The 18,966-nt window shown below is 47.6% G+C and overlaps 1 protein-coding gene across 5 annotated transcripts in view; it reads left to right on the top strand.

The window, feature by feature from the left end:
- The first annotated feature begins 12,672 nt into the window (after positions 1-12,672).
- JAKMIP1 (janus kinase and microtubule interacting protein 1) overlaps positions 12,673-18,966 on the top strand; it is a 154,089-nt gene continuing 147,795 nt past the window's right edge. For all 5 annotated transcript variants that reach the window (XM_081495566.1, XM_081495560.1, XM_081495714.1 and 2 more), the window contains exon 1: positions 12,673-12,996. The gene's annotated coding sequence lies outside the window, so the exon portion shown is untranslated. The remainder of the gene's footprint in view (positions 12,997-18,966) is intronic.

Below are 18,966 nucleotides of genomic sequence, written 5' to 3'. Positions count from 1 at the left end.
AAGGGAATATGGGAGAATTTTTTAGTGCTTCAATATATGGAAGAACTTCTGAGGATGCAAAAAGCACAAATCATAAATGAAAAGATTGAAAAATGGACCATATTAAAATATTTTTATTCCCCCCAAGTAAACTATATTAATATGAAATGACAAACTCATAACTGAAAGAAGATATATGTAAAACATATGCTCAACAAGACATTAGTATATAGAAAGTGTAAACAATCCCTGAAATAATATGAAAAAGACTACCTTGTAGAGAAATAGGCCTGATAAATGAAAAGGCATGTTCATTGAGACAAAGTATGGGTAGCCAGAAACACAGAAAGAACTGCTATCAGAGACATTCACAATTAAATGGCTCTGAGACACTTTACTTTCACCAGGTCAGGAACAACTTAACATTTAGCCAATAGTATATGTTGGCAAAGATGAGGAGGAACTGGGTTTTTTGGAGAATGTTGGTTGGAAAATTAATTGGCATGAACATTTTGGAAAACTATTTGGCAGTTATCTTGTAAAGTTGAAGAGCAATTCCATTCCTATGGTACATACTCTGTAATAGCGCTTCTCAACCTGGGGTGACTTTGCTGTCTAGGGGGACACTTGTCACTATCTGGAGGCATTTTTGGTTGTCACATGTAGGTGAGAGGATGCTACCAGCATCTAGTGGTTAGAGGCCAGGGACAACTCTTCCTCCCAAAGATTATCCTACCCCAAATGTCAATAGTTCTGCTGTTGAGAAACCCTGCTCTAGAAATCTATCTTTTTGCATCAGGAAATATGAATCCTCATGTCCACTGCTGCACTGTTTAAATAGGAAAAAAAATCACCAGGTTATCTATCTACAGTTCAGCCACATGTGTCAAAATGGATGAATTTTAAAAACTCAATGTCATGTAAAAAGTAAAACTGTGTATAATATATATTAATATATGTGTGCTAAGTTGTTTCAGCACAACTTAGGGTCGACTCTTTGTGACCCTATGGACTGTAGCCTACTAGGCTCCACTGTCCATGGGATTCTCCAGGCAAGAAAACTGGAGTGAATTGCCATGGCCTCCTCCAGGGGATCTTCCTGACCCAGGGATCAAACTCGAGTCTCTAATGTCTCCCACCATTGGGAGGTGGGTTCTTTACCACTATCACCACCCGGGAAACACTATATTAATATATATACTGATATTAATATATATGATACCATGTGTATGAAGTTAGGAAAGAGATGAACACATGCTTGAGAAGAATGGTTACCAACTGGGTAAGGGCTTATGCAACATGGTAACATTCCATTTCTAAAGTTGAATGGTGGGTACAATGACAATTATTTTTTAATATCTTTATTCCTTGACTGTAGTAAAATCTTAAAGTAATGAGTCCTATGATCACACCAGTTTCTACTTAATAGTTGTGGATTGAATCCTCTGTTCAGCTCTTATTCTCAAAAAGGGCAATCAAAATTTCTTACTGTTTGGAGGACTATGGTCATCTGAAGCTCTCTCAAGTCCTTATGGGGCTACACTGCTTATGTGCAGTATAATTTCACTGTTTTTTAAATTGTGCATTTTCTTTTAAATAAAAATATTTAATATAATTTCTAAAGGTTACACATCACTTACAGTCGTTACAAAATATTGGCTCTATTGCCCGTGTTATTCAATACATCCCTGCAGCCTGTCTTACACCCAAAATTTATATCTCTCACTCTCTTACCCTTATGTTGCAATCCCCACCAGTAGCCTCAAGTTTGTTCTCTAGATCTGAGTCTGCTTCTTTTTTGTTATTTTCACTAGTTTGTTTTATTTTTTAGATTCCACATATAAGTGATATCATACAGTATTTGTCTTTCTCTGCCTGACTTATTTCACCTAGCATAATACCCTCTAATTTCGTGCATGTTGCTGCAAGTGGCAAAATTTGTTCTTATTTATGACTAATATTACATTGCATGTGTGTGTGCATATATATATGTGTGTGTGTGTGTGTATATATATATATATATATATATATATATGTTGCTGTTTACTCACAAAGTTGTGTCTGACTCTTTGGGATCCCATGAACTGTAGCACACCAGGCTCCTCTGTCCTTCACTATCTCCCAGAGTTTACTCAAATTCATGTCCTTTGAGTAGGTGATGCTATCTAACCATCTTATCCTCTGCTGCCTCCTTCTCCTCTTATATGCATATATATTCTTTTCTACATGCATATACATATATATATATATCATCACAGATTTTATATGTACCTTTTTCCCTTTTCTTTCTTTCCTCCTTTCTTTCTTTTCATTCTTTCTTTCAAGAAATCTTTTTTTCTAAGGCAGTATATAATGCAACTGACTTTTCCTGAAACTTTTCTATTGAGCTTTGGAGAATATATACATTATATATATTATTTGGCATTCTTGCAATATTTCAGGTTGAAAATATTTTTGTAATAATAGAAACTTCTATTTTAGTATTTTATAGGGTCACATTTGCCAGCCAGGCCACTTTTCGATTTGCTATACTGTGAGTAAACACTACCTAATAACTGTTAATGAAACCAATGGTTTTCTTGCAGGAAAATCTAGGAGGCTGCATGTATAGTCTAGGAATCTTGGAGACTGTCTAATCATGAATGAAACTCAGAATTTATATTTAAAAATAAAGATGAAGTGAGAAATATTTACATATTTGATTATATAAGAGGTTTGTTGTTGTGTGGCAACGATGCCACAGGTGAAGAAAAATTCACAGTTTATCCAGCAATGAAGACTGGATTTGGAAAAAGTGCCTGAACAGTCATGACAGGCAAAGATGTAACTGCTCTTAAAAACTGACAGAAGAAAAAAGCCCCCCCCCAAAAAAAAGAAAAAAAAAAAAGCCCCAACTAAAAAGAGTTGAACAGACAATTCTCAAAAGAGTAAGTCTAAAGTTATGTATATATTCAAATTCTGCCAAATTTCCCAATAGACAGAGAAATGCAAACTAAAATAAGAAAGACGTATCACTTTACACTCATCATAATGGCAACAATTATAGCACACTGTAGCATCAGCATTGGTTGATGATGGGAAATAAATATATTGACATAGAAGGGTAAGGTGTCACAGAATGTTGGCAAGGTGACCTCTCAATGTCTACTAAAAGTTTAAACCTCAAACCAGCAATTCCATGCCTGGGAACCCATCTGTAGAAAGCTATGTGAGGACACACGTGCAAGGGTGTTATTGTCCACAGTTCTTAGCTGGCAAGGATGAAAGGATGCCTGCAATCATGGGAGCCATCCTTTCAACCTTACAAAAGGGTGAGTCTCATTCCCTCTGGATGCTGGCAGGGATTTTCACCAGGTGTTGATGAGCGTGAAAAGCTAGAAGCAGATAAATGTAATTACGATGGGTTCAATGATTCCCCAAATCCCTGCATGTGTGTGTGCGCATGTGTGTACATCTGTATGTATACAGCATATAGTTACAAGCCTCCATAATAAAATATGCTGCATAAAAGTAGTCCATTCATGTAAATTAGTCGCATGTATCTGCACTGGAGGAGCTGCATGAAGACCGGTCACCCGAAGGCCCATGAGGGTTACCCTGTGCATTGAGATTCAAGGTGAACTTTGTTTTCCTCTTTACATCTGCCTGTACTGTTTGAACTCTTTACACGAGCATGTATTATTCATAGAACCAGAAATAGCCCACAGAAAGCTGTTTTCATTGAAAGGGGGAAAGGAGATGAAGGAAGCCTGTCCTGGCCCAGGGACCTTGTGGCTGAGAAGGCCGGAGCCCCCACACTGATGGAGGTAGAGAACTAGGGTGCTTTCCTGCCTTGCCCCCTCAAGGCTGCTCCACCATATTTCTGGAGGAGAAGCCCCCACCCCACCCCATGCCATATGCCTGCCAAAGAGAAGAGCCCTATCCATTGCAAGAGGCTTGATCAGCTACTTTAATGGTCACCATTGTCTTTTTTTGCAAACTTTAAATTTTGAGATAATTATAGATTCACATGCAGTTGTAAGAAAAAGTACAGAGCAACTCACTGTACTTTTAATCCAATTTCCCCCATGGTAATATCGTGCCAAAGTACCACACAGTATCACAACTAACCTTGGTACCAGCCATCCACCTTATTCAGATTTTCCTGGGTTTATATGAACTTGTGTATATATGTTTAGTCCCATGCAATTTTATGTATGCAGCTCCTTGTGCGGCTACCATGGTCAAGATACAGAGCAGTTCAAGACAAAGATCCCTATTGCTAAACCTTTATAGTCATAGCTACTTCCCCAACTTCTGGCAACCACTAACCAGTTCTCTATTTCTAGAATTTTGTCACTTTGATAAAATTATGCATATGCAATCATACAGCTGCTTTCACTCAGCATAGTTCCCATCACCATCCTTTGGGTTTTAAAATGAATTGATGGGGAGCGTGACCTTGGGATTGCAGAGACTTGGCTGTAGTTTCCAGATCCTTTTTGTTAGAGTGAGTTGGCCTCTCTGAGTCTCCATTGTCTCATCTAGAAAATGGGAATCACAGCGCCTGCCCTGCAGGGATGGAAGTGAAGTTCACTCACTCGTGTCCAACTCTTTGTGACCCCATGGACTATACAGTCCATGGAATTCTCCAGGCCAGAATACTGGAGTGGGTAGCTGTTCTCTTCTCCAGGGGATCTTCCCAACCCAAGGATCGAACGCAGGTTTCCCACATTGCAGGAGGATTCTTGATCAGCTGAGCCATCAGGGAAGCCCAAGAACACTGGAATGGGTAACCTATCGTGCATTGCAGGCGGATTCTTTACCAGCTGAGCTACCAGGGAACCAAGCTTTTCCACTATGGTTACCAGCAGTGTTACCAACAGAGTATATTTAATAGCCTCAACCCTGTTTTAGGTGTTTTAGATCAGAATCTACTTTAAGAGCCTGAGCAGCCTGTGAAGTAGGTTCTGTTCCTCCCATTGCTCAGATGGGGAACTGAGGTTCAAGTTGACCTGGGGACCAAATGGTAGACCCAGGACTCACATCCCAGACCGTCTGGCAGTTTCAAAATGGATCAGTTTCAACCATCCAGAGGTTTGTTGATGAGGTTGGTTGATGAGGTTGGGGGAGCCATTTAGGAGGGTTCTGATCTGTCTTCCTGGGATGTGGCTCAAACCACCTTGGTTCTGACCCTCGACCTCATTCATCCTCAACAATTCAGTGGCCTCTGGCCTCCATGTCCCACCCAGTCTTCACGCAAATGCTAGTGTCAGCCAACCAACTCCAGTGGTGTCTTGTGCCAAATTCCTCAGTCACCATAAGTCCGTGTGGCCTTCAGGGTTCTTATGATCCGTCTGGCCTTGTGAATGTGCGTGCTAAGTCGCTTCAGTTGTGTCTAACTCTTTGCAACCCTATGGACTGTCGCCCGCCAGGCTCGTCTGTCCATGGGATTCTCCAGGCAAGAATACTGGAATGGGTTGTCATGCCCTTCTCCAGGGGATCTTCCTGACCCAGGGATTGAACCCGCGTCTCTTATGTCTCCTACATTGGCAAGTGGGTTCTTTACCACTAGCGCCACTTGGGAAGTCCACATTTCTATTGTCTTGTATTTGCTTTCATTTTTTATTGAGGTACAGTTGCTTTGGGATGTTGCTAGTTTCTGTTGTACAGTGACGAAGTGAATCAGCTATATGTGTACACATATCTCCTTCCTCTTGGACTTCCCTCTCCCACCCATCCCACTCCTGATGACCTTTAGGTCATCACAGAGCACTGAGCTGAGCTCCCTGTGCTATATAGCAGGTCCCCACTAGCTAGCTATTTTATGTATGGCAGTACACATATGTCAATCCCAATCTCTTGATTCATTCCACTACCCCTACCCCCTACATCTACATATCTATTGGTTTCCTAGAGCTGTCATAATCAATTACCATAAACTGAGAGGCTTAAAACAACAGAAATAATATAGATTTATGTTGTTTTAAGCCTCCCAGTTTGTGGCAATTCTACTATTTTAAGCCCCCCAGTTTATGGCAGCCCTAGGAAACCAATAGAGATTTATCTATGTTAATTTATTTAATCTCCACTCAAAGCTAGGAGGTTATTACCATTATAAGCTCCACTTTACAGATGGGGAAACTGAGGAGAGTCAAAGGGCAATGGCTTGCTTAAGGCTACCAGCTAGGAAGGGGCAGAGGCAGGATCCAGGGCAAGCAGCCTGGCTACTGCAGAGATGAGCAGGAGTTCACCCTGGCAGAACCTCCTCTTCCAACACTCTCAGAAGTTCATGGCCATCACAGGCATGATGTCCTCATGATGCTGAGCTGAGCTGTATCCCCTGTGACATCTTGGTCTGGGTCACACACCACAAGCCCACATGCCAGGGAGGCCGCTTTTTAGAGGAGAGGATGGGTTCCTGGCCCCCACGTGGCTGCTTGCTATGTCCTGGGGACCCTCAGCACTAGTGAGGAGGAAGTGACCATACCTGCCTCATGGGCTTGTCCTGAGGGTGTGGAGTGAGCACGGGGTGGCAGAGGGGCATGGATTCACTGCAAAACTAAGGATGGTGAAGGTGCACATGCCTCCAAGCCCTGGGGGGCCTGAGCTATGGGTTCAGGTGGTCACATAGTCTTAAAAATTTTGCAAAAGTGAGATATTTTAGCTGCAATTGGTCAAGATCACTGCTAGGGCTGCCATAACAAGGTACCATAGACTGGATGGCATAGAAACATTTTCTCACAATTCTGGAAGTTTACAAGTCCAAGATTAAGGTGTCGGCAGGGTTGGTCCCTTCTGAGGCCTCTCCCCTTGGCTTGCAGATGGGCGTCTTCTCCACGTGTCCTCAGGTGGCCTTCCTGTTGTGCGTGTCTCTAATCTCCTCTTCTTATAAGGATACCAGTCATACAGATTAGGAGCCACCCTAAAGACCTCATGTACCTTAATTAGCTCATTAAAGACCTTATCTTTAAATATAGTCAGAGTCTGAAGTGCTGGGGGCTAGGACTACAACATACGAATTTGTGGGGGGACCAGTTCAGCCCATAACTCCCCCTCTTTCCCACCGATTTCCCATCATCATACTTCTCCTGTTGGGAAGTGCTGGGGTGGCTGAAGGCATTTTGGGGATGTAGCTGAAGGGAAGTTGCCTGGAGGGTGTCTTGATGTGCATTTCGCAGGCTATGTTTACATGGTCCTCAACCAATCTGTGTAGGTTGAGTTACTGCTCCCTGAGCAGCTCTAATGGCTGCCAAGTGTGCCCTCCCCTACACTGTGCCAACCCAGGGGCACCTTGCCTGAGCATATGGGTAAAGGAGGAATGAGGTTTAAAAGGGAATCCTTCCCATGGGAAGACCTGGATTTGCAGAACTTGAGTCACAAGGCAATTTTGGAATCACCTAATCCAGGGCCTCTCAGGCTTTGTCAGACACTGGAATCACCCGAGGCACTTAATAAAATACCAATTCCTGGGCCCTGCTATTCTGAGGCCCCACTTCAGAGTGGAACAGAGGAACTGGGCATCTGCAGTTTTATATGCTTCCCCGTGTGCCTGTGAGGGGCACTGAGGTTTTGGAAGAACCGGCAGAGTCATCTTCTGGAAGATATATTTGAATTTGGACAACTGCCTTTTATCCCCCAAATTAATAAAATCACAAGGAGAAACTGAAAAAAAGCAATTCTTTCAAAACCTAGGGTTCACTTATGAAAGAATGATAGAGGTTGTCCCAAATTTGACAACAATCCTAAATATGTCCATGACTACTAGTGGTGAATTATGAAGCTGAAAGAAAGTTTCCTAATTAACACTTAAAAAAAAAATCCATCACCAGAGGAGTACTCTGAATTATTTTTTTTTCTCCATAGAAAAAAATATCACAAAATTGTTTTATGACACAATCCAAAAGGATGAAAATAAAAAAAAAATGTAGAGAAAGATATTATAAAGGTGGCTATTAGTTAATTAAAAATTATTATAACTTACGGAGAGGAGGAAGGAGAGGGTGGGACAAACGGAGAATGTAACATGGAAACATATACACCAACGTATGTAAAATAGATGGGAGAAGGCAATGGCACCCCACTCCAGTACTCTTGCCTGGGAAACCCCATGGATGGAGGAGCCTGGTAGGCTGCAGCCCATGGGGTCGCGAAGAGTTGGACACAACTGAGCAACTTCACTTTCACTTTTCACTTTCATGCACTGGAGAAGGAAATGGCAACCCACTCCAGTATTCTTGCCTGGAGAATCCCAGGGACGGAGGAGCCTGGTGGGCTGCCGTCTATGGGGTCGCACAGAGTCGGACACGACTGACGTGACTTAGCAGCAGCATGTAAAATAGATAGCTAATGGGAATTTGCTATATGACTCAGGGAACTCAAACTAGGGCTCTGTAACAACCTAGAAGGTTGAGAAGGGGTGGGAAATGGGAAGGAGGTTCAAGAAAAAGGGAACATATGTATCCCTATGGTTGATTCATGCTGATATGTGGCAGAGAGCAACATGATATTGTAGAGCAATTATCCTCAATTAAAAATAAATAAATTTATAAAAAATTATTTTCTTATTTCCTGGATTTTATATCGCTTGTGATAGCTGACAACTTAGAACATTTAAACATTTGTTCTGATTTTTTAAATGATTCTAAATAAATGTTCACTTTTGTACCTAGTTTTGTTATGTAATTTTAAAATTTCTTTTTCTTAAAGAGAACCTCAAAAATTGTGAAAGCTCCAGGTGCTATGAAACCTGGTCCACCACTACTAGTTGCCCACTCAAAATCCTCTCCCCAATTCCTTACCAACGGAACCCTGATTTTGTTTCAAGCAACAATGAACCCTCCTTAATTTTTTTTTAATTTTCATAGAAGCCAGGGGTGGCCATGTGATACGGACCTGGTGGGATCATATAGACAATGGAATATTACTCAGCCATAAAAAAGGAATGAAATTGGGGGCATTGTAGTGATGTGGATGATCCTAGAGTCTGTCCTATAGACTGAAGCAAGTCAGAAAGAGAAAAACAAATATCGAATGTTATTGCATATATATGGAATCTAGAAAAACGGTACTGATGAACCTATTTGCAGGACAGGAATAGGGACACAGACATAGAGAATGGACTGTGGACACAGCGAGGAAGGAGAGAGTGGGGTGAATTGAGAGGGTAGCATTGACATATATACACTATCTTGTGTTAAACAGCTAGCTAGTGGGAAGCTGCTGTACAGCACAGGGAGCTCAGCTCGGTGCTCTGTGATGACCTAGAGGGGTGGGATGGGAGGGGTGGGGGGGAGGTCAGGAGGGAGGGGATATATGTATACATATAACTGATTCACTTCATTGTACAGCAGAAACTAATACAACATTGTAAAGCAATTATACTTCGATTAAAAAATTAATTAAAAAAAAAAAAGAATAGAAGTCTCTGAGACGAGTTTCCAGGAAAGTGGTTAAAGGGAGCCAACTCAGCTGAGGTATGCCTTTTGCCCTTCCCTTTCGTCTTGACTAGAATAGTGTTGGGATCCTGGGGGAAGGGCGGCCATCTTGCCACCGTGAAGATAGTCTGAGGAAGAAAAGTATGCTTTGAGGACGAAGGAGTGAAAGAGGATAAAATCAGGGAGGTTTACCCTTGGGTTTCTTCCTGAGTGAGAAAAAATACTTAGTTTGCTTAAGCCACTGTATATCAGCATTTTGATTACTCACCGCCAAACATCAGTCAGTTCAGTTCAGTTCAGTCGCTCAGTCGTGTCCGACTCTTTGCGACCCCATGAATCGCAGCACGCCAGGCCTCCCTGTCCATCACCAACTCCCGGAGTTTACCCAAACCCATGTCCATCGAGTCGGTGACGCCATCCAGCCATCTCATCCTCTGTCTTCCCCTTCTCCTCCTGCCCCCAGTCGTTCCCAGCATCAGGGTCTTTTCAAATGAGTCAACTCTTCACATGAGGTGGCCAAAGTATTGGAGTTTCAGCTTCCACATCAGTCCTTCCAACGAACACCCAGGACTGATCTCCCTTAGGATGGACTGGTTGGATCTCCTTGCAGTCCAAGGGACTCTCAAGAGTCCTCTCCAACACCACAGTTCAAAAGCATCAATTCTTTGGCGCTCAGCTTTCTTCACAGTCCAACTCTCACATCCATACATGACCACTGGGAAAACCATAGCCTTGACTAGACGGACCTTTGTTGGCAAAGTAATGTCTCTGCTTTTTAATATGCTATCTAGGTCAAACATAAACCCTAACTAATATACATGTATCAACGTACCCCAAACTCAGTGGCTCAAACAAGAAAAATTGATTGTTTTTCAGTTCTGGAAGCTAGAAGTCTGAGATCAAGGTGTCAGCATGGCCACGCACCCTCTGGAGGTGCCAGGGAAAGGTCTATTCCAGGGATCTTTCCTAGCTCTGGGGACTTGCTGTTAATCTTTGGCATCCTTGGCATACTGATGCATCACCCCATTTTCTGCCTTCACATTCATATGGCGTTCTCCCTGTGTGTGTTTCTGCATCTAAATCTCCTTTTAATAAGGACTCCAGTCATACTGGATTAAGGACCACCCCATCTCAATACAACCTCATTTTAAAAAAAGTATTATTTATTTATGGCTGGGGTCTTCATTGCTGTGCATGGGCTTTCTCTAGCTGCAGTGAGCAGGAAAGAAAGTGAAAGTGAAAGTCACTCAGTCTGACTCTTTTTGACCCCACGGACTATACAGACCATGGAATTCTCCAGGCCAAAATACTTGAGTGGGTAGCCATTCCCTTCTCCAGGGGATCTTCCCAACTCAGGGATTGAACCCAGGTCTCCTGAATTGCAGGTGGATTCTTTACCAGCTGAGCCACCAGGGAAGCCCAAGAATACTGGAGTGGGTAGCCTATCCCTTCTCCAGTGGATCTTCCTGACCCAGGAATTGAACTAGGGTCTCCTGCATTGCAGGTGGGTTCTTTGCCTGGTTCGGATGCACAGGCTTCTCATTGCAGTGGCTTCTCTTGTTGTGGAGCACGGGTTCTAGAGTGTGCAGGCTTCAGCAGTTGTAGCACATGGGCTCAATTGCTCCTTGACATGCGGAATCTTCTTGGACCAGGGGATCGAACCTGTGTACCCTGAACTGGTAGATGGATTCCCAAGCCACTGGACAATCAGGAAAGTCCAGGACAACCTCATTTTAACTAATAAATCTGTGTGACCCTATTTCCAAAAAAGGTCACATGTTGAGACACCGAGAGTTAGAACCTCAACGTTTGGTTTTTTTGGAACTCAATTCAACTCTAACACCAAGCCCCGTCCCCAGTGCCTCCACTCTCTGAGTGCCCCTTGACCAAGCATTGAGTAAGTCTTCCCAAATCAATTGCCTGACCCTCTCTGATGCTCCTCTTCCCTTGTCACCGAAGGTACGCCCACACACCTCTTTGATCTCCACTTGCGTTTTCAGTCTACAATTCATAGACAGCCAGTGTATCTGTTAATGAGAGTCTTAGATCTGTTCACAGATATTCCAGGTCTACTGGGAACATTCGAGGTCTGCACTTCCCACCCTGATTCAAGTCAGGCGTGGCCGATGACTTGTTTTAGCCAAGGAGCCATAAGGCGAAGTGATATGTCTCTTCCAAGTGGAAGCTTTAGAAGCAGGTACAATTTGCCACCTTTCATTCAAAGTGCCAAAAATATTATGGGTACACAGTTTCAGCTTGGGCTCCTGACTGACTAGAGCCAGCAGAGCGCCCTGCTGGTTCAGGTAGGATGTGAGCAAGAAACAAGATGGTGATATTTGGGTTCATTTGTTAGTTGGGCTTCACATCGCTTATCCTGATGTGTACACTTACACAAATCTGACAGTGGTCCTACAGACCACCTTACCTGGTGAGATAGTCTCAGGATAAACAAATTCTTTCTTGTAGCCTGCATGTGCTGGCTTCTGCCCACCTTCCCATCCCACACACTCTTTGGATTCTCAAATATGTAACATTATGTGAGAGATGAACCATAAAGAAGGCGGAGCCCCGCAGAACTGATGCTTTCAAATTGTAGTGCTGGAGAAGACTCTTGAGAGTCCCTTGGACTGCAAGGAGATCAAACGAAAGGAGATGAACGAAAGCAAATGAATCAGTCTTTGCCTAGCTAAATCCTACCCTTCCTTCAAGCCTCAGCTGGACATCACATGGTTCATTTTACTATTGTTGGGTGATGCTCTTTTGCCTAGTCGCGAAGTCTCTGCCACCTGCTGGCTGTGACACCTTCAATATTTTCCTTTAACCCCTGACCTTCAGATTGCTATCTCTGGTTGTGTCTTCCAGACCATGGATGGCCTCGGACAGCCACAGTTCCAGGTGATATACACCCCTTCCAAAATGGGTGTGAACCCCCTGAGGGCAGGGACGAGTTTCCTGGGGTCCTTAGCTCTAGGTGGAGCCGTCTGCCTGCAGCAGCAGCTTCGACCCAGTCGGCAGCAGAGCTGCTAGCTTAGAGGAGCTAGCAGCGGGACCCCCGCCCCTCCCGGGCACGAGTCGCCGGGTCCACTGCGCAAACTCAGGCCTCCTCGAAACTCTCCTCCAGGCGGCAGAACAGCTCCCGGCAAAGGTCCCGGGCTGGGGCGGGGCAAGCGCCGGGCCCTCCCGTCTGACTGGCAGGAGGACGGGCCAACCGGAGGGGCGCCCCCGGGTGAGGGGCGGGGCCGCGCTGAGAGCCGGGCGGCGGGCGGCGGAGCGAGCTGCAGCCGGGAGTGTGCGGCACGCGCCGGCCGGCTGCCCGGAGCACGGTCCCCCGGCGTCGCAGCACCTCGCCCCTCGCCCAACCCGAGCCACGCGCGCATCAGCCCGTCTTCCTCATTTGCTTCTTTCGATTTTTTTTTTTTTTAATTTTGCATGAATCCTTCTTCCATTCCGTTTTGTCCTTTTTAAGGCGGGGGCGGTGGCAGCGTAAGCTCGGGGCGGGGAGGGGGCGGCCGGAGGATGCGGTGCGGGGCTGCGCTCGCTACGCCCGCTGCTGCTGCTGCTGCTGCTGCTGCTGCCCGGCTCGGGCCTGAGCACCGAGCAGGTGGGTACAGGTGCGCCGGGGGGCGGGAGGCGCGCGCTGCCCAAAGGGAACCCACGGACCCCGCGATCGATGGGGCTGGCACAGTGGCAAGGGAGGTAGTGACCGGTGCCGCCCCGCCCCATCGCCCACCTGCCTCTCCCCTCCTCCAGCCTTCGCGCCCCGTTTAATACCGCTGCCACTTTCGCATCTCACCTCCGAGGTCCCCCACCCTTCCGTTCCCATCCCCCACTCCCCTCCAAATCCCCTTGCGGCGTATCCCGTCCGGAGGACTCTGCGTCGCCTCCCTACAGACGCTTCCCCCGCCTCTCTTCCTCACGCCACCCCCATTTCCAGTCCTCTCCCCATTCCGCCCCCCATCTGTGGAGGGGGATGGGGACCCACCGGGTGCCTCCCGGGAGTGGCGCGGGGGATGGGGGGCGTGGTCGGCCGGTTCCCTGGATGTCCCACCCACTGAGTAGGTCTGGGTCCCCCGGATCTCAGCCAGGCGAGATGGCCCAGAGGATGGAGCCCCGGGGCCGCGCCTTGGAGGCTGGGGGCCGGGAGGGCGAGGCCGCCCCACCCCACGCACTGCACACCCCCACGCTGCTCCGCCCACGTGGGCGCCGGGGAGGAGGCTAGAGAAACGCGAAGAAAGACTGGTACCCACCCTCCTGCCTGGCCGGCGCGCCCTGGGCGCACTCGGCCTCCGGAGATGGCGCACAGGGATTGGCTCCCGCGGCGCCCGGCACCTTGCCGGACGCCCTGCGTTCAGGCCAGCGGCCTCTCGGGCCTGCCGCGCCTTCGCCCCCTCGGCCCCTTCGCTCCATTGCTCCATCACTCCACCCTCCTGGCTTCAGGCTCCTGAGGATCCGGTCTTGTCATCCTTGATAGAGACTACTTCCCACGATGGAGCCTTTTACCTAAAAGCAGCCACCACCCACCCTCCACCCCCACCTCCCGCCGACACACCACCAGCACCACCCCTCCCCACACACTCTGGTCTGCCCTTCTCTGGACGTCTGGGGCGGCCTGGGCTCTGCGCCGGCCTCTGCCCAGCTCTGTAAGCTCCAGAGATACTGTAACTAACCCTGGTCCTCCTCCGCCACCCCCACCCCTTCCTTGCACACTCACAGGCACACCGTCCTTGGCCTTTGCTTGTGCTGTTCCCTCTCCGGGAACATCCCTCCTTCAACTGGACAGCTCTTTCTAGGACAAGGCAGGGAGAGCCCCGCGGGCCGCCCTCTCCCCCATCTACACCCCCCCCCCCATAACAGAGCTGGACACATTGCCGTCCTATCCGATGGCCTCCGCCTCCCTGATCAGACTAAGAGGTCCTGGAGTGGGGTGCAGGCAGCCTCAGCCCCTCACAGGGGGAGTCACCCAGAGTAAATATCAGGCCTAAGGGCGTCCCACCTCCCATCTCAGGGTGACCCACTGGTGGGGGCCGAGGCTATAGGAGGGGCCAGCTTCTCCCGGGCCTTGGGCAGGTGGGTGGCTCTCCCATGAGCCGGAATGGATGAGGAGGAGGGGCAGATTTGGAGATGGGATGGGGTGGTTAGGAGCCCCCCTCCCCCTTCCTGCCCCTAGGATGCTTGTCCAGCAGGACATTTGTTAACTCCCGGAGACCTGCTGCTCTGAGCAGTCTTTTTGTTTCCTACAACTGATGGAGGCTAATGGATGATTGCAAAGCTTTTGTTGTTGAGACTCCTGCGTGTGGTTTGTAATGCTAAACATCCCTGTTCAGAGTCTGGGGTGGGGGGGGGTCACTCTTGCCTTGAGTCTTATCCTAGCGAGAAGCCCCTCAAAAGGGTCAGAATGTGGGTCCAACAAATGAATTCATTGCCATTTTTCCTCCTTAACAAACCACCTACAGCTCCCCCGCCTCCATGACCTCCTCACAAGTTCTTCCCATCCCGGCTTCCCTGGACCACCTCTCCCTCTCCCTGCCACACTGTCTGAGACAGACAGGCCACCCCCGTGTCCCCAGATGTGTCTTCACATTTAGGGTTTCCCCACGGGCTGTGTTTTCTCCCAAAAACATCCCCCTCCTTTGTGTGTCTGGAGAACTCCTATTCATACGACAAGGCCCAGCTCTTGTGTTACGTCTTGTGGTGTTCCTCGATTCTGCTCAAACAGGTTGAGTGGTTCTCTTATCTCTCGCTTCTCTGCTGGCTCAGGCAGTGAAAGAATCCACCTGCAGTGCAGGAGACCTCGGTTTGATCCCTGGGTTGAGAAGATCCCCTGGAGAAGGGAATGGCAACCCACTCCAGTGTTCTTGCCTGGAGAACTTCATGGACAGAGAAGCCTGGCTGGCTACAGTCCCTGGGGTTGTAAAGAGCCAGACACCACTGAGCGACTAAGACACACTTAGCTCTCGCAGAACCTCATATCTGTACATTGTATAATATTTATACATTTTTCCTTAAGAAGACCTTGCCCACCAGAGATGAGAGGCACAGTGAGATCTGAGAGGCAGCCCCTGTTTGGTGGGGCTCTGTCTTCCTGGGGAGACACCTGTACTGTTAACGTTATGAGACACACGCAGAGGGAGAGAGCATGACAGCTCCCTTCCCCCGACCTGAAGGTTTCATGAGGAGGAGGCAGGATGGAGCCCATTTTTTTTTTTTCTTTTTTAATTTATGTTTGACTGTGCTGGGTCTTCATTGCTGTGAGGGCTTTTTGAAGAGAGTGGGGACTATTCTCGAGTTGCAGTGCATGGGCTTCTTGTAGTGGCTTCTCTTGTTGGGGAGCACAGACTCTAGGGTGCTTGGGTTTCAGTAGTTGCAGCATGAGGGCTCCGTAGTTGCAGTTCCTTCCTGGGCTCAAGAGCACAGGCTCAATAGTTGTAGCACCTGGGCCTAGCTGTTCCGCCGCATGTAGAATCTTCCTGGGCCAGGGATCGAACCCATGTCTCCTGCGTTGGCAGGTGGATTCTTTACCACTGAGCCACCAGGGAAGCCCCTGGAGCCTGATTTCTTAGTGCACAGAGCACGTTGGGGCTGGGAGATGAGCAGCAGAAGGAACAGTTTCTGAGGAAGGCATCAACCAGCAGCAATTGCCCCTGCATGCTGTGATTTATTTATCTCCTTAAGTGTTAAAGGACCCACTTGCCAATGCCGGAGACATAAGAGGCTGGGGTGTATCCTGGTTCTTCTCTCTCTGACTCCTTCTCCACTGTGGTTGGAGCAACTTGCAGGACTCCTGAAGCTGGGTTCACCTGTGTCCTGCTCTTGACAACTGTGTGGTCTTGGGCAAGAGGATTAACCTCTCTGAGCCTCTGTTTCCTGTACAAATAAGGGCAGTGGTCTGTCTTTGGCTGAATTGGTGTGGGGATCAGAACTGTGGCCTCTGGGCATCCGAGGCACTTAAATAAGTGGTCATGATGATGATTCAATGGACATGAACTTGGGCAAACTCTGGGAGATGGTGAGAGACAGGGAGGCCTGGCATGCTGCAGTCCATGCGGTCCCAAAGAGTTGGACACGACTTAGTGACTGAACAGCAACAACATAACAATGAAGGAGTGTGTGATACGTGATTTGGGAAAATAAACCCTTTAGCTTTGTCACAGAGTAAATGACCTGGTTAGAGGCCCTCGCCCTCTTTGTCCTTCCCAAGCTAACATCATCAGGCCAATAAGCTAAATATTCAATAAGCAGGAATGAAAGATGAAGGGGATGGTTGCCATGTTGACTAATTCCAACTGTGCAGACTTGTGTGAGAAGGTGCTGAGAACGGTGCAGGAATCTTGAACTCAGAGTCCACTGGCCCCAGAGCAGATCCTCTGATGCCTCTTTTGTCTGGACTTTTTCCTGCTCAGTGCTGGAGCTCAGTGGTTATAGTCATCTCCATCCAATTCTTAGGAAAACTCTTTTTTTAAAAAAAAAATTATTGAAATACAGTTGATTTACAGTGTTGTGTTAGTTTCAGGTGTACAGCAACATGATTCAGTTATACATATATTTCAGATTTGTTTCCATGATAGGTTATTATGAGATATCGAGCCTAGTTCCCTGTGCTGTATAGTATGTCCTTGATGGTTCCCTGTTTTAGGGAAAACCCTTAATGAAAATAATGGTCATAGGCTGCGGCTACCAGCTAGGTGAGGTGGGCTGTGAAGGAACAGGGCTGGGTTAGAGGACCCGCACTGAGGAACCAGCTCAGACCCTGCTGGCTCTGTGACCTTGGGCAAGTCACTTAACCTCTGTGTGCCCAGTTCCTTTTCCTGTGATGCTCACTGAAGGAAAACAGCTCTCTATGGTTGCTTAAACTCCCACTCCTGCCATGAATTATCTTAATTTAAACCACCCAGAAGCAGGCAGGGTAAGGATTGCATGAACCCGTTTGTCAGGGGCTGTGTCTGGAGATGGAGCTGGAGGAACTAAGCAGTGGTGGAGGCAGGGGATAGTCTCCCTCCAGAGCTTAGGTGTTGCTCCATGAAGCATGCCGATTCCTGCAACAGAAAGACAACTTTCCTACAGGACTGGCGTGAGAAATCAATCAGAAAAGCCTTCTTAGTGCTTTTAATAGAAACACGTTACCTTAAAGCCAGTAGTAGCTGTCTGTTGCTGTAGCCTGAGGCTCAGAAAAAGGCCTGCAGGCTGGCCACCAGAGGGACCTTGGCTTGTCACTCTAGCCCTGAATGCCTTCAGAAAATGTTTTCTTTGCTTATGCCTTTCCAAAGCCAGAGGGACAGCCCAGGCACCGTGGGTCAGCAGTGAGAGGCAAGGACCAGGAAGGGAGTCCTGGGGTCCTCACGGTGTGAAGGGCAGGGGTCAGGAGCCTCGCCTGTAGGGAGTGGGAAGGGGCACTAGTGCTTGCAGGGAGTGGCCCAGGAGGGCTTAATTACCAGAATGTAATTAACATGCTGGTACCCAGCAGCGGGGCTTCCCAGGTGGCACCAGTGGTAAAGAACCTGCCTGCCAATGCAGGAGACATAAGAGAGGTGGGTTGGATCCCTGGATTGGGAAGATCCCCTGGAGGAGGGCGTGGCAACCCCTTCCAGTATTCTTGTCTGGAGGATCACATGGACAGAGGAGCCTGACTGGCTACGGTCCATAGAGTTGCAAAGAGTCAGACACGACTGACATCATTTAGCTTGCACGGGGCAGCCGAGAGAGGGCACTGGGGTTCTCAGAGTGAAGCAGGAGCCAGCTCCCCAGTGGGGAGGGGGCCTCTGCTCTTGCCTTTGGTGATAGTATTTATTTTCAGAACCACAAGGAATACCATTTCTCTCACTGAGGTCTACGGACATGAATTGAGACAAATGCTGTTTTCCTTAACGGTAACTATTAACATCGCCTGAGTACTTACCAAGTGCCAGATATCCACAAGCTACAGCTCATCCACCTGGTGTTTGATGTTGTAAATAAAGTTTTATTGGCACACAGTCATGCCTATGTGTGTACCTGTCGTCTATGGCTGCTTCTGCCCTGTACTGGCAGAGTTGGGCAGTTGGTGCAGACATCTGTCAAGTCAGAAACATTTACTACCTGGCCCTTTGCAGAAGTTTGCTGCCCCCTGGTCTGTGCTGTCTCTCTGGTTTGAGTTCATCCAGTCCTGGACACAGCCCCAGGGACTTCCTTGATAGCTCAGTTGGTAAAGAATCCGCCTGCAATGCAGGAGACCCTGGTTCGATTCCTGGGTCAGGAAGATCTGCTGGAGAAGGCATAGGCTACCCACTCCAGTATTCTTGGGCTTCCCTTGTGGCTCAGCTGATAAAGAATCTGCCTTCAATACAGGAGACCTGGGTTCGATCCCTGGGTTGGAAAGAGCCCCTGGAGAAGGGAAAGACTACCCACTCTAGTATTCTCACCTGGAGAATTCCATGGATTGTCCATGGGGTCACAGAGTCGGACACAACCCCAGAGGAAGATGCTTGCATTTCTCATTTTATCGGTGAGCACATAGAGGCTCTGAAGCCTACCCAGGGTCACAAAACTGGCAGCCCATGTTATTTTTTTTTGAGGAGGGGAAGAATTTATATTTTTT

This window comes from Giraffa tippelskirchi, chromosome 1 (assembly GCF_054371585.1).
Source record: "Giraffa tippelskirchi isolate mGirTip1 chromosome 1, T2T-mGirTip1v1.2.pri, whole genome shotgun sequence".
Lineage (NCBI taxonomy): Eukaryota > Metazoa > Chordata > Mammalia > Artiodactyla > Giraffidae > Giraffa > Giraffa tippelskirchi.
Note: the sequence above shows the minus strand (reverse complement) of the source record. Positions and strands in the feature narration are given on the sequence as shown.